Genomic DNA, 10,348 nt, shown 5'->3' with positions numbered 1-10,348 from the left:
CACAGAAAGAAGAAGAGAAAAGAAAAGAATGTCTCGTCAGAAGTAACTTTCACGCCAGATGAAAGAATAGAAGAAGTTCCACCTGAGAAAATTCTTGAAGGAGAAGAAGGGACAGAAATAGAGAGAGAGGGACAGATTTCTGCGGAAGACCCCCGAGGAGGTGTAGGGACATCCATCACTGAGTTAGGTGAAGGGACAATCAGTGAACAGAAAGATTGCGTGTCGGAGACCCGAGGAGGGACAGAAGTAGGGCCAACACAAGAGGTGGAAAAAGTAACTGGTGGAAAAGAAAAGTCAAATGAGACAGAATCTGAAGACAGTGAACCGGAAGGTCGAATTCTAAGGAAGAGAACTTGGATTGAGGAAAGAAACAGTAAAGAAGGCAAAACAAGAAGGAATGCTAAAGGAGACCTTTGGCCAAACAAAATAAAGAGACTGAGATATCGATTGACACGAGTCAAACCCTCAACAGCTGAACAAGTGAACGAAGTAACAAGTCAGGACAGAGAAAAAGAGGGAGAGACAGAAGTGTCTGAAGGAAACAAACGATCGAGAAAACCAAACCAGAAGTATAAGTCACCTGAATGGACGTACGTGGCACTGCCTGAACAAGGAGAAGAGGTAGATAGTCAAGGAAATCCAGAGGAGACTTTACTGAAAGTGGTGGAGGAAGATGAAACAGCGGAAATCCTGAGTGTTATCCTATCCGATATCGGAGAAGAAGCGGAAGATCAGGAAATTCTGTATGTGGATGAGGAGAAGGAAGTGAAAAACGATGAGAGGCCAAACTGAGTGATTTCAAGAAGGTCTTTGGAGAAAATATAAAAGATTGAATAAGAAATTGAAGGATTTGGATAACCTGATAAGGGCCTAGCTCTTGCAGGAAAAGTACAAGAAGTGGAGTAGAAGAGGCTAAGTCAAAAGACACGGTCAATTTAACAAGATGGCTAACATAGATGATAACAAGAATAGATGTACCTTTATGAGAAGATGGTGCAAGATGTGTTGTTGTTGTACAGGACTATTAATGCTTCTTTGGAGCGTACTCGCTCTATTAATTTCTTTCAAAGTAACTTTAGATACACTAGAAGGGCATACAGAGAATATGACTAATGTAGTGAAGAATTCACCAAAGGTAGTTCCATTTAAAACAAGCACTGAACATATACACAAGGATAGGTCTATAACTGATTTTTCTAGCAATGTATTTTCCAAGTTATTATATGAATATGTAAAAACAATGGACGTAAGGGATTGCTGCGTATATGTATGCAGTTACCTGCCTCTGTTTCAGAAGGAGTGACTTATCATCACCTTCCAGCAACTTATGGAATAACATGTAGCGTTTTAACCAGTATATTTTATCAAACAGGGAAATTAGAATATAACCTGTCTAATATAGATAATATTCTTGGACAATTGCCCATGAATAATGAATTGAATCCAGCTAAAACTGCTAATGTATTAGGTGAGATTTTTATAGCGACTAAAGAACTAACCTTAGAATATATTTTTAGAAACAATTTAACTTGCAGTTTGAAGACAGAAGAGAAAACATTTCTAGATATGGTCGAAGAAAGGATATTGAAAATTCATAAAAATGCAGAAGGACATAAAGTAGGGGAAAACATTTGGGAAATAGATGGGAAAAAGGAGACGAAGGGTGAAGTTAGACCACCAATAGCTATAGATTCACCACAGAAAGGCAAATTATGCATTATGAGGGAAAGATCCCAATATGATTATTATTATAGAGGGACAAGTGAGTGTCATGATACATATTTTATTGCATCTGGATGGGAATTTAGAGGCGGAGAAGATCCAGTTTTTCCTGGACTGTATTCTATTTGTGGGAACAAGGCTTATTACAGGTTGCCCGACCATTGGTATGGCACATGTTATGTTGGCCTGGTCTTTCCAAAAATCTTTCACATGGATAGAGTAGAAAATAGTGGACCACATAACCTACTAATGCGTAGTAGAAGAGAAACTTGGTTAGAAATTGTAGGTGATATTTTCGGAGCCTTGATACCAGCAGTGGGAATATCTTTGAATGCAAATAATATTCGGAAATTGTCAACCATAGTGGATCGCTTGTCAACAAGCACCGCTGGAGGATTTCTTTTGGTAAATACTGAAATGGTTGCTATGCGTGCTATGATTATGCAAAATCGACTTGCCCTTGATATCTTATTGGCAAAAGGGGGTGGAGTCTGTGGAATGCTGAAAGTTCATCATTGTTGCACTTACATTCCTGATGAAAGCCAAGATCTAAAGGTATATATTAAAGATATTACAGAACTGCATGATGAAATAGTACCACTGGAGGCTGAAAGTATCTGGACTAGAATTAGTAATAAGATGGCTGCTATTAAGACTTTCTTAGGTAAATTAGGTAGTACTATATTAGGGAAAATATTATTTCCATTAACGTGTGTGATTTTCCTATTATTAATACTTAGATTAGGATGTATGTGTTGCAGACATAGAAGAAATAAAAAGAAAATTAGACGAGAAATTATCAAAAAGAAGGAAAAAAAACAAGAAAGAGATTTGAACGAGATAGAATTGGAAGAATGGAAGGAGAGTATGTATGACAAAACAAAAAGAGAAGATGAAGGAGAAACAGAATTTTAAGTGAGCAAGAAAACATTTCGAATTTCCATAAAAAGGGAAAAATAAATTTTTGTGGGTTTTGTTTGTGGTGATAAAATCACCAAAGGGGGGATTGATGGAGCGGGTAAAATGTTTTCTTTTTATATACCCAACCCATTTATATATGTTTATATTAAAATGATTAATGATTAATTATAATAATTAATAGTTTGATGTGAAAGAACTAAACCAACCTTATAAACAGAAAGAATACACGTGGGAATGCATTTGCATGGCTAAAATAATAGGTGAACTAAGTTGTATGCATATTAAAACGACAAATGTTGCTTGAGTAATGTTATTGTGATTTGCGCTTAAATAAATCAGCATTAACGGCTTTGGATGTGGCATATGGCTAGATAAATGCATAAGATACAATCAAAGTAGGGAAAAAGAAGCTGTGATCCAAACGGCTTCCAGCTAGTCATAAATAATCAAGGGAGAATGGATCACTTGTTGCTGGAACCAGGGTTCAGGTGGTTGTATCTGATATAGGTAAAAAACCCTCAATCACGTCAAGATATGTATGGGCGGTATATCTTGGTTCTCCGCCTTTAAATACGTGATAGCATCATCATTGGGTTTATTCCATGCATCCTCCAACCCGGAGGGAACCACTGAATTCTCCAGTAGTGATCAGGGAAAAAAATGATAAAATAAAAAAGTGAGGAGTGCTCAAGTGAGTGATTAAAAAGAAGTGTTCCTCATGCTACCTATAAAAAAGTCTTTATTCTGATAGGTGCTGGGGAAGCGTTAAAAAGGTCAAATTGCAGATAGGATGTGTGATGAATCCTCTGCGATATTAAACGTAGTGATCGGTCGACATGTTTCAGCTCTTGTAATGCCCAGAGGAGGGTCAGGGAGCTTTCTTCAGGACCTCAGGTGAATATAGTGAATTGAAAAATTTTTTTTTTATCAATTACATGTAGAAGTTCCAATGTCAATTCAGATGGACTTCGTCAGGATTAGTACCTATATACAGAAAAAACGGGGGAAGAGAGGGGAAGTGGATAAGAGCGTCCTTAGTAATTGTAAGGGGTAAAAATCGCCAAAGGAGCTGCAAAATTGACGTAAATTGAACAATATGAAAGCAACTATAAATGGCAAATCTTTATATACTTTTGGTATACATTTTGATCAGCAAGTGAAGTTTTGAACCATCGCTCTTACTAGGAGAACCTAAATCGCAATGCCCTGGGGAGACAGCGACTGGTGGATGGATGTTAGACATACAACAAATATTAGACATACAACAAATATTTATTCATGAAGCGGGGGCAGTTGGGACTGCTCGAGAATAAGGCAGTGTATAATGTTAGTGGTTACGTGCTGATCCGCAAGGAGACCCTTAATGAGCAATACCAGAGGCGATTAGGGGTTATTCTGTCTGCGTTTGTCTAAGGTTGCGGCTGTGAATGTTAAAAACACGTAAAGCATCAATGGTGAAGTTTAGCGCGCGCTTCATGAGGAATCATCTTAAAAGCTGCTGATTCTAATATGCTTCTAGTGCAGACTAGGCGTTCAATTTGACTAAAGAAAAATACCTGATATTTTCACAGTACGAGCTCCGTACGAAGATACAGGCAGCGTTAATACTATGCAAATAAAGACAAGAAGAGACCGCACATTACAAGGGAGATTCAACAGAATAACGTTACGTGTCTTCATGGTTGTGTTGATGTAGAGGGCTCCGTACCGCATTGGTCCGCTACGACTTGTGCTGACTCTGGTTTCCTGTATGCACATGAAGGCTAGGGGTGTGTCTTAAATAGTGAGTTAAGCTGAAGTAGAAAGAGGACTGGTGCGGGCCGTGTCAGTGCCTATACAACTTTATTCAGTCATGTGAGATGGACACAGATATGGTTGGTGAGGTGTAAAAGTAACCGTTATCGTTGTAATTTCTCGTGGTATGCAGAGAGTACAATGAGCTGATGGTGGGCTCTGAGTATCACATGGAGTGCGAAGAGACCCGATATTTCTAAATATCGTGGAAAAAGGGGGGGGGCAAGGTGGAATTCTCAACCTAGCCCTGATGGGATGAAATATAGTGCCTTTAAAACTTTATTCAGTAATGTGAAATGGACACAGATATGGTTGGTGAGATGTTAAAGCAGCCGTTATCGTTGTAGTTTCTCGTTGTATATAGAGAGTACAATGAGCTGATGGTGGGCTCTAAGTATCACATGGAGTGTGGAGAGACCCGATATTTCTAAATACCGTGGAGAATAGGGGGGGGCAATGGAAATTCTCAACCTAGCCTAGTTGGGATGTAATGTAGAGGTGTGATGTAAGCCCTATCTCTGTTTACAATGACATACTCAGCCATGGAATATCGTCATTCAGTCCCATGATGTTAGTTTGAAGGCGGTGAACCCATCTTTGTTCTTTCTGGAAGAGTAATTTCTCTGCATTGGATGTTTTGGATACAAGTGTTTCAAGAATTATCCATCTCAGTTCATTGACAGTGTGTGGATGTTCAATGTAGTGCGAACTCAATTTGGTAGTTCCTCGTCCGCATTTGACGTTGCTTCGGTGTTCGCATATTCTTTGTTTGATCTTACGGCAAGTCATTCCAATGTACCTAAGAGCACATGGGCAGGTTATCATGTAAATTACATGTGTCGTGTTACAGTTGGTATGTTGTCTCATTGTCCAGGTCAATTTTGGTGATAAGATGACAGTTTTGGTAGTTTCAGTCAAGGAACAAACAGAACAATTGCCACATGGGAAGTGGCCAGTGACTGGGGGTAGGGACCACAAGGTACTCTGACTTGGATTAGGTTTGACGTCTGGTGGACGTGTGTGTACCAAAATGTCTTTATAGTTACGAGTTCGTCTATTGGCAAACATGGGTTTGGACCAAGTGAGGTTGCCAGACGTGATGATACGCCAGTTTTTGTTGATGATTTTCTTGACTGAGTTTGTTACAGTACTGTAGGTAGTGACACAGGTCAATTTTTCAGCAGATGTGACTTGTGGTGTTAACTCTAGGAGGCTTTCTCTTGGCTGGTTACGAGCCCTCTTCTGGCATTTTTTGATTATTTTTTCAGGGTAGTTTCTTTTCCTGAGTTTGTTTGAAAGGTCTTGTGCTTGCATTTTGTACTCACTGAGTTCACTACAATTCCTTTTGAGACGAAGGAATTGGCTGTAAGGCAGATTTTCTCGTAGTGGACGTGGGTGAAAGCTGTTGAAAGAGAGCAGGCTGTTCTTAGCCGTTGTTTTAAAGAAGGTCTTAGTCTTAATGGTGTCATTTTCAACGTAGATGGTGAGATCTAAAAAGTCCAAGTGTTCCTTATCTGCGTCAAATGTAAACTTGAGGCAAGGGTCTTGAATATTCATCCAGTCGTGAAATTCTTGTAAGTTGGTTTTGGTACCTTCCCAGAGCATGATGACATCATCTATATACCTTTTCCAGAAAAGGATTCTTGGGAGGAAGGGGTTGGTGTCATTTAATATGTAGGTACTCTCAAAATTGCTCACGTAGAGGCCTGCCACGCTTGGAGCGAAGGTACTTCCCATGGAAGTACCGTGGCATTGTTGGTAGAGAGTGCCTTCATATTCGAAAAAGTTTTCAGTCAGGGCCAGTCTGCAGCATTCTAAGACAAAGTGTCTAGGCGTATGGTATAGCCATTCTTGTTGGAACAGTAGATCTTCCAGGGTGTCCAGGGTGGCTTGTTGTGGTAGGCTCGTATAAAGACTTTCTATATCGAGTCCTACAAGCAGCATTGTTTCACTGGAGAAACTCTTGTCTGTTAGGTAATTGAGAAGATCACGTGTATCTTTGAGGTAGGTGGGTGTCCGTTGGACCATGGGTTTTAAGAATTGGTCAGCAAATTGGGACAGGGGTTCCAGAACTGAGCCAATCCCAGATACTATAGGACGACCAGGTGGAGGTTTTCTTGCTTTGTGCACTTTCGGAAGAGAATAGAAGTATGGCGTTCGTGGGAGAGTGGTACGTAAAAAAGAAGCTTCGTTCTTTGAGATCCACCTATTTGTCTCAGCTTCTTCAACCATAAGATTGATAGTTCGTTGTAATCTGGGTGTGGGATCTTCTGTTATTATTTTGTAAAATTTATCGTCAGATAGTAGCTCTTGACATTGTGCGTGGTAGCCTTCTTTATTGAGAATGACAATGCCTCCGCCTTTATCGGCGGGTTTGAGGATGATGTTTGGGTGTGTTTTTAGTTCTTCCAATGCCTTTTTCTCTTTGTTTGTGGTATTCATAAACGGTTTTCTGACTGTCTCACCAAGTTGATTGATTTCCTTCATGACTGCTTGTTCAAACGTTTGAATCTCAACTGGGACTTGATGTTGTGCTGGACAAAAAGTTGACTTGGGTCTCAGAGAGGTGTCTCCTCTGTTGGTATTATCTTCTTTACCCTGAAAGAAGGCTTTCAGTTTCAATGTTCTGCAAAAATGGGCCACTTCACTTTGCAGTTTAAAAATGTCCAGTGGTGGGGTGGGTACGAAGCCAAGACCTTTGTTTAGTACAGATTCTTGTTCTTCTGTAAGTAGAGTATCGGAGATGTTGAAGATTAGTGAGTCGTGCTTGTGCTCGGTTTGTCTTTGTTCAAGTTGGACATGCTCCTGGTTAGTATTTGCCTTTCTTGGTCTAACCATGTCACGCCTCTCCTCCTTCCTCTCTGGTTGGACCGGCCTCTCCCTAAAAAAGACGGTGGTTGTTGAGGGAAGGGTCCCATATAGGGACCTAATGGAGGTGGTACTGTTTGGTAAGGATTCATCCATCCTTGGTAATTTTGGACAAATGGATGAAAAAGAGGAGGTGGGTGTTCACCAAAGGTTGGGTTGCGCCAGGTGTTTGGTCTGCGTCTCAGTTGGCGTCTGTTGGAACCTCTATGGTTACGTTGTTGTGTGGTATCTTCTCCACTGTAATCTGAATTGTTAGAAGAGTTGGCACTGGATTCGTTGTCAGATTGGTAGTTAGGTGCTACAAAATCGTCTCTACTGTATGGATGCATTTTCTCTGTGGAAAAGCGTTTCAGATCTTTACTCAGTTTTTGAATTTTGTTTTGCGTCAAATATTCCTTCGTCTCGTTCATCTCGAGGTTAATCTCTTCTAATTTCTTTTTGTATACAGTAATATGTACCATGTTTTTGAGTTTCGCCTCACTTAGTTGGATCTTAATCGTGAGGGCTTCAGTTAGTCTTGTCGCGGTTTTAATTATGAGGACGAGGTAGTCTCTGGTGCACTTCCATGAGATGGCTGACCAGTCTTTTCTGAAGGCTAAATCTTGCAGAAAAATTCTAGGAGCATTGTGGACCCAGAGGCCTCTGGGTGCAGCGTTTGCGCGCAAGTACTCCGTCATGATGATGCCATGGATAGCGGTTTTTACCTGTTCCTTCTTGTCTTCGGATAATGTTTCCCAGTCATTGTTTTGTGCTAGAGTTTGCGTTAGGTCTCTATCTTGTAAGAAAGATGAGGGGGCAGCAAGGATGGCGTTGATTTCATCCAAAGAGTAACTTAAGCCTAAGTTCTCTGCCATCTTCTGGGGAAGGGAGGGGCAAGATAAGATCGAGGTTGACAGTAACCGAGATCTGGTTATTCCTTGTAAATACAGGAATAAAGGGAAGATTCCCACAGCTGTGCGCTGCTAAATATGATACAATCAAAGTAGGGAAAAAGAAGCTGTGATCCAAACGGCTTCCAGCTAGTCATAAATAATCAAGGGAGAATGGATCACTTGTTGCTGGCACCAGGGTTCAGGTGGTTGTATCTGATATAGGTAAAAACCCTCAATCACGTCAAGATATGTATGGGCGGTATATCTTGGTTCTCCGCCTTTAAATACGTGATAGCATCATCATTGGGTTTATTCCATGCATCCTCCAACCCGGAGGGAACCACTGAATTCTCCAGTAGTGATCAGGGAAAAAAATGATAAAATAAAAAAGTGAGGAGTGCTCAAGTGAGTGATTAAAAAGAAGTGTTCCTCATGCTACCTATAAAAAAGTCTTTATTCTGATAGGTGCTGGGGAAGCGTTAAAAAGGTCAAATTGCAGATAGGATGCGTGATGAATCCTCTGCGATATTAAACGTAGTGATCGGTCGACATGTTTCAGCTCTTGTAAAGCCCAGAGGAGGGTCAGGGAGCTTTCTTCAGGACCTCAGGTGAATATAGTGAATTGAAAAAAATTTTTTTTATCAATTACATGTAGAAGTTCCAATGTCAATTCAGATGGACTTCGTCAGGATTAGTACCTATACACAGAAAAAACGGGGGAAGAGAGGGGAAGTGGATAAGAGCGTCCTTAGTAATTGTAAGGGGTAAAAATCGCCAAAGGAGCTGCAAAATTGACGTAAATTGAACAATATGAAAGCAACTATAAATGGCAAATCTTTATATACTTTTGGTATACATTTTGATCAGCAAGTGAAGTTTTGAACCATCGCTCTTACTAGGAGAACCTAAATCGCAATGCCCTGGGGAGACAGCGACTGGTGGATGGATGTTAGACATACAACAAATATTAGACATACAACAAATATTTATTCATGAAGCGGGGGCAGTTGGGACTGCTCGAGAATAAGGCAGTGTATAATGTTAGTGGTTACGTGCTGATCCGCAAGGAGACCCTTAATGAGCAATACCAGAGGCGATTAGGGGTTATTCTGTCTGCGTTTGTCTAAGGTTGCGGCTGTGAATGTTAAAAACACGCAAAGCATCAATGGTGAAGTTTAGCGCGCGCTTCATGAGGAATCATCTTAAAAGCTGCTGATTCTAATATGCTTCTAGTGCAGACTAGGCGTTCAATTTGACTAAAGAAAAATACCTGATATTTTCACAGTACGAGCTCCGTACGAAGATACAGGCAGCGTTAATACTATGCAAATAAAGACAAGAAGAGACCGCACATTACAAGGGAGATTCAACAGAATAACGTTACGTGTCTTCATGGTTGTGTTGATGTAGAGGGCTCCGTACCGCATTGGTCCGCTACGACTTGTGCTGACTCTGGTTTCCTGTATGCACATGAAGGCTAGGGGTGTGTCTTAAATAGTGAGTTAAGCTGAAGTAGAAAGAGGACTGGTGCGGGCCGTGTCAGTGCCTATACAACTTTATTCAGTCATGTGAGATGGACACAGATATGGTTGGTGAGGTGTAAAAGTAACCGTTATCGTTGTAATTTCTCGTGGTATGCAGAGAGTACAATGAGCTGATGGTGGGCTCTGAGTATCACATGAAGTGCGAAGAGACCTGATATTTCTAAATATCGTGGAAAAAGGGGGGGGCAAGGTGGAATTCTCAACCTAGCCCTGATGGGATGAAATATAGTGCCTTTAAAACTTTATTCAGTAATGTGAAATGGACACAGATATGGTTGGTGAGATGTTAAAGCAGCCGTTATCGTTGTAGTTTCTCGTTGTATATAGAGAGTACAATGAGCTGATGGTGGGCTCTAAGTATCACATGGAGTGTGGAGAGACCCGATATTTCTAAATACCGTGGAGAATAGGGGGGGGCAATGGAAATTCTCAACCTAGCCTAGTTGGGATGTAATGTAGAGGTGTGATGTAAGCCCTATCTCTGTTTACAATGACATACTCAGCCATGGAATATCGTCATTCAGTCCCATGATGTTAGTTTGAAGGCGGTGAACCCATCTTTGTTCTTTCTGGAAGAGTAATTTCTCTGCATTGGATGTTTTGGATACAAGTGTTTCAAGAATTATC

This window comes from Triturus cristatus, chromosome 5_2 (genome assembly GCF_964204655.1).
Source record: "Triturus cristatus chromosome 5_2, aTriCri1.1, whole genome shotgun sequence".
In the NCBI taxonomy this organism is placed as follows: Eukaryota; Metazoa; Chordata; class Amphibia; order Caudata; family Salamandridae; genus Triturus; species Triturus cristatus.
This window is presented reverse-complemented; position numbering follows the sequence as displayed.